This window comes from Notamacropus eugenii, chromosome 1 (assembly GCF_028372415.1).
Source record: "Notamacropus eugenii isolate mMacEug1 chromosome 1, mMacEug1.pri_v2, whole genome shotgun sequence".
In the NCBI taxonomy this organism is placed as follows: Eukaryota; Metazoa; Chordata; class Mammalia; order Diprotodontia; family Macropodidae; genus Notamacropus; species Notamacropus eugenii.
The window spans coordinates 666,716,477-666,722,584 of record NC_092872.1 but is presented as its reverse complement, the minus strand read 5'-3'; positions in this window follow the sequence as shown (position 1 = coordinate 666,722,584).

The following is a 6,108-nucleotide window of genomic DNA, read 5'->3' as shown; positions in this document are numbered from 1 at the left end:
TCTCTGTTCTTCTCTCCATCTTGCCTGCCCTCTTCCAGAAGCTCTCCTTCCCATCCCTCTCCTTCCTAAAGTGATGCATCCAGACCAGCTGTGGCCTGAACAAGGTCGAGTGCCGTGGGGCCTCCTCAATTCTGGACACTGTGCATCTTCTCAAGGCCTACATAAGATCATACTGGCTTTCTGGCTGCCAGGAAACCTAGCAACCTAGGCCTAATCTTGGCTGTGTCCCTCACTACTATCTTGGGCAAATCACTTGGTCTTTCAGGCCTTATATAAAATAGAGTCAAAACAGAGAGTCATTAGTCACTCACTCATTCAATCAACAAGTACATATTAAGAGGGTTGTATGGGTGTTCAGGGAGTTCTAGGCCCTCTGATGTAAGGGTCTGCTGCACCTTTTCAGGGCTGCTCATCCACCTTTGGTGTCCACCTTCACCCAACTGTGGCTCTGAGAAGCCACAGCATGGGCAGCAGCCACACCTCAGTAAAACTGCCTTGGCAGACAGGTTAAACTAGGTTAAGGATCACTGACAGGCCTATAGCCCATTGGTGAGTTAGGGGGGTCTGTCCCAAGCACATGAAGACTCCCTCTGCAGAATGGGCCAATGAGAACAATTTGTCCCAATGGCCATGAGTATAGTTGATACAGGTGCTATGGAGCACTAAGAGCTTAGGCAGATACCAAACGCATCAAAGTCATCTACTGTATCCCAGGTCATTGCCAATCATCCTGCCACTGGATTTAGAATGGAAGAGAGAATGAGGCTGATGACTGGGTGGGACTCACTTAGATCCAATTCACCCATGAGTCAAGACATCATCCTGTGATATCATGGGTCCTCTTCAAAAATGAAGGACAAACTACAACCTGTTACAACCCTCCTATATGTCAGGTACTATTCTGGTCTGTGGGAGTCATTCATTCATTCATTCATCCACTCAATAAGCATACATAAAGGCCTACCATATGCCAGGCACTGTGCTAGGTTTCAGGGATAAAAACCCAGAAAGGGTCCTGCCCTCAAGATGTTAACATGTTTATAAGATCACAGGTTTAGAACCACATGGGACTTTAGAGATCCAAAGCCCTCATTTTATAAAGGATGAAAATAAGCACCCAAAAGGAAAAGCGATTCAGTTGTGTAAGGCCTCTTATTCAGCAGAGCCAAGATTCATGGCCAAAACTCTGGCTCCAAAACCTGTACTTTCTCCACCATAGCAGAATTCAGCTGCCCTGATTACCTCACAGGGCCAGTGGAAGGATCAAATGAGAGAAGTAGGTGGATAACTTAGAGGAGCATAAAGTACTTAATGAGTCCAGAGGCAGCTTGGAGTAGTGGAGAGAAAGTCACTGCCAAGTTTGGAAGACCCAAGTTCAAACCTCACCTCTGACACCTACTAGCTGAAGGACCCTGGGCAAGTCATTTAATTTCTCAATACCTCAGAACAAGAGTCAATCTGCACTGACAGAGGGAGTTTCCTTACTTTACCATCTCTTTTCCTAGACCTGTGAAGTCACAGGTCTAGATAAAAAAAAAAAAAAAGACTGTGAGGGATGATCATTTAATTATCATTGCTATTGTCTCCAACATTCACTGTGCTACATTTTTGGAAGTGCCTGTCTAACCAGGTGCCCTCTAAGCTGAGTACTCCTCAGGCTTGCAGCTTCCTTGGGAGTTATCTCCCCATCAGTAAACCATACCTCATAAGCATCCCTGGACATAGCCCACTTAGCTCCAGGCCCAGCCCACAAAGTTTAGTTTCCATCACCTGCAGGCTGCAGGAGGGATAGGGGGAGCTCTCCCTCTCTCCATTTGCTCATGAAGGCACTTTTCCCCTGGGTTCATAATGGATGTTGCTCACTAACCATTGGTGAATAAAGTTGTGATCACATTTGCTGTTGTGATCAAACAGTTGTGGAATGTGGTTTTTAGTGGCTCCTCTTTCCTCAAACCCCAACATGCACACACACATACACACCCCTTTCTGATGACAGCCGTCACCTATACCCATTCTACTTCCTGGTGTAGGCTAGTGTCAGTTAAAATCACAGAAAGTGAAGAGTTACAAAGGACTATCCTTTGTAGGATTACAAAGGACCTACAGATCATCCACTTCCAGATAAGGAAACTGAGGGCAAAAGTACTTTGCCCTAAGTCAAAATGTTCTTTCTTTTTTTTTCCTTTCTCTTCTTTCCTTCCTTTCTTCCAAAACACCAGTCATTTCCTTTCTTTCTTTCCTTCTTTGTTTCTTCCTTCCTTTCTGTTAAAAACATCAATCATTTCCCAATTTACCTCACTTCCACTGTACCCATCTTTGTAACAGTGAAAAAGAGGTAATTAAAACAAATAAATCAACCACATTTCATAGCAAACATATGTAACACTCCAAATCTGTAGACCCCACTTCTATATCAGAAGGAGAGGTGTTTTTCATCCTCTGTTCTCTGGAGCCAAGGTTGCTTATTGAATAGATCTGAATTTAGTGGCCTTTAGTACTGCTTTCATCTGTCATCATTCAAGGCAACCTCACTTATAATGGCCATATGAGTAGAGGAGAGCTGCTTTCAGACAGGTGCACAGATCTTAGAGTTAACTTACAAAGATCTCTGGAAAGAAACTTTCAGACTAGGAAAGGATTCAGAGAGGCCAAAGTTTATAGAGAGCTCCTCTTTCTTTTCCATAGTTCCAGAACAGTCACCCAAGCCTATATTATCATCTCTCTAGCCTTCCTATCTAGCCTGAAACTGATCAGAATTCTATCCCTCTAGTTCAAGGACATTTAACTGATCCCTTTGGCAATAGTCTGATAAAGATTACAGACCCCCTTCTCAGAACAATGTTGAAAAATGCATAAAATAAGATACATAGGCTTGCAAAGAAAATCAGTTATATTTAAAAACAGGTATCCAAAAAAATTAAATTCATGGATTCTTGGTTAAGAACTCCTGAAGTCTAGCTTTAGACTCTGTCCCCAGGAATGAGACACTGGGGTCTACAAGCCCCTAACTTCTTGGTGCGAATGAATGGGGAGTAAGGAAGAAGAGATATAGAGGGGAGGGTAATGGTGGGTGGAAGGGATAGAATGGATCAGGATGAAGTGACTGTTTTCATTCTCACAATTTTTAAGGGGGCTAGCCTTGACTAGCTTACTGGACACATTTCCCTCCCGTATTTGCCTACCCTCTCTATACATTTTTATTTCCAGGGTTAGAACCTAGAAGGGGAGCAAGAAGAAATGAGAAATAATTGAACATTTATCCTTGAAAGCCACCTCAACACAGAAGTTCAGAATGGAGGGCCCAGGTCGGTAGAGGTTTATGCAAATTATAATCAAATAATATGCAAATCCACAAGCCAGTTGTTTCATCCAACCCAGCCTATAGGGCAAGGGATCTTTGGAGGCTTCGAGGAGTCCACGCTGAGTCATGTCCTGCTCCTTCCATCTCACCTGCTGAGCCAGGCCCTGACCTCATGCATTCCTGGGGAGTCCAAAGGTTTGCTCCAGTCCTGGGACTTCCCATGATGGCTAGATTGGTCAAGGAAGGAGAAAAAGAGCCCTTCTTCCTATCAGCCTCAGGGTTCAGCCAGCTAGGTCCAGATTCCAGCAAGCACTCAGACAGTCCTGCCCCCCCTCTCATTAAGAACGCTCCACTGATTTGCCTTGGGGTCCTGTCTCCCCTCTACCTTTCACCCTCAGTCCCTGCTGTCCTTCCTCCCAGGGAGGGGGAAAATGAGCTCATTTGTCTTCTGGATAAATTCTGGGTGACTAATGGCAAACAAGGACCTTCAGCTCACCTCCAAAAATTGTGGAAATGATGCCAGGACCACCCAGGATTCCAGAGAAGCACGCCACTCACCTCTGTGCGGAATAAAGCATATCCTTATGGATGGGGCAAATGTGGGAAATGGATTTAACTATACATATTCATTATAAGGGTTTTGTCTTCCTTTCACCTCCCAGGGAAGAAGGAGGAAGGAGAAAAAATAAATGCTTTTTCACTGAAAAAAATTGAATTAAAGTCAAAAGGAGTGGAAAAGATAGGTTTCCCTCCAACTATCATAGAATCAAAGACTCATAGACCTATGAAACACACATGAAACAATAGTGAACAACGTAAAATAATGTGTAGCTAGGGCTAGGACTACTGTAGATGTGTCCAGGAGGACTAAGGCAAGAAAGGAAGGATGACTGTGGGCTGGAGAGACTGGGGGTCTCTTCCCAGAGATCTGGCTTGAGCTGCACCTTAAAGGAGGAGAAAAGCAGGGCCAAATTGCAAACTTCAGCACCCACGGAAGCCAGCAAAAGTGTGAAGGAGGTGGTTAGATAAATTCACTAAATTTTCCTCCTCTAGTTCATTTTATAGATGAGGAAACTGAGGCAAACAGGGTTCAGTGACTGGCCCAGGATCACACAGCTGGTAAGTGTTTAAGGTTGGATTTGAACTCAGGAAGATGAGTCTTCCTGACTCCAGGCCCTCACTGTATCCACTGAGCCACCTCACTGCCCCTTCATTTTCACGATTTAGTGGAAAATTCACTAAATAATACATGTGAGGAAGCAGTGAGGAGAGTATCCTGTGACTGATGTTATTCACACTTTGCATCTTTGGGGAAAGGTCTTTTTTCTCCTGCATCTTCTTAAGACTAGCCTAGAGTTTTCTACATAATTGGCCTCTGTTGAATGAAATGAATGAATGAATGAATGGTGTGATGCAAGATAAGGTCAGAGAGGTGCGAGTTGAGGTCAGGGCCTTGAAGGAGAAGCTAGGTCAGAGTCTGGGTCTTTTCCTCCAATTCAATAATTGTATTAATTATATCACTATAGTATATGATATATAATGTATCACAATATTTTACTTAAATATTATATGTATGTATTATGTTAATGTAGATGTTCATATATAACATATTAAATGATTCTTATCTTTGACATATATGTATATAATTAACTATATTACTATATAAAAGTCATTAGACTAGAATAAAAAAAGGGTGAAATCTTCTCTGCCTTGATAAGTTCACATTCCATTGGAGGAAAATAACATGTATACCAATAAATATGAAACAAAGAAACTAATGCTGGAGAGAGGGCTAACAACTCTATGTTTGTGGGATAGGGAAGGCTTCAAGGAGGTGACAGAAGGGTGGAACAAAGATAAAAAGGGAGTGCATGGGTGAAAGAGTGTTGAGTTTGGACAACAGTTAACTGGTGGAGTCAGATTGTGGAGAGTCTTATATGTTAGGCTACAGAGGTTGTGTTTTATTTCCGAGGCAATGAGGAGTCATTGAAAGTCTTTGAGCTGGGGAGTAACACCACCAAAAAACCCACACCTTAAAAAAAGATCATTTTGGTAGCTGGGTGGAGGATGCTTTATTAGATGATGGGGTCTTCTTGGGCAAGGGAATGCTATGATCTAGGCTTCAGGAAGATTCTTCAGGTGCTGGTGGGCAGAAGTAAGAGCCAAATGTTAGTTAGGAATTCGCCTTACCTTTTCTTCTGGGGAAGTAGTTAGGAATTTGAGACTCCCCTGCCTGAGGATGAGAGTGCTTGTAGACGACAGAAATGATACTTCAGTTCAGGGGGCACAGGAAACAACAAGCTGACTGGAATAGGGCTGAGAATAAGCTGGGACACATGAATTTTCCTTCCAATCACGTTAACAGAAAATTAGGATTTTATGGCTGAGAACACAGCTGGCAATCAGGTTCATCTGCTCTCTTTATAGCATAAAGGTCATGGCTTGAGTGTCCCCAAACGAAACATCCAATCTGGAAGGTATCTCAGAGATCTTGTCCATCTCTATCATGTTACTTACAGGTAAGAAAATGGAGGCCCACATAGGCAAAATGCTTTTATCAGAGTTATGTAGTTGGTAAGTTATCATACTCCCACTTTTCTGGTTCCAAATCCAGGGCTCCATCAAGTCCCACGCATTCCCCTCCCAGTTTGGACAACACAACATGATTTCTAAGAAGGAGTCACATACATAGAAAGAAAAAAGTCAACCCCACCCCCAAGAAAAATGGAAAACCACACCCCTACCTGTCTCATCTCATCCCTCCTGCTAGCTCTCTTGCTGCCCTTCCTCAGACATGGGTGTAGACA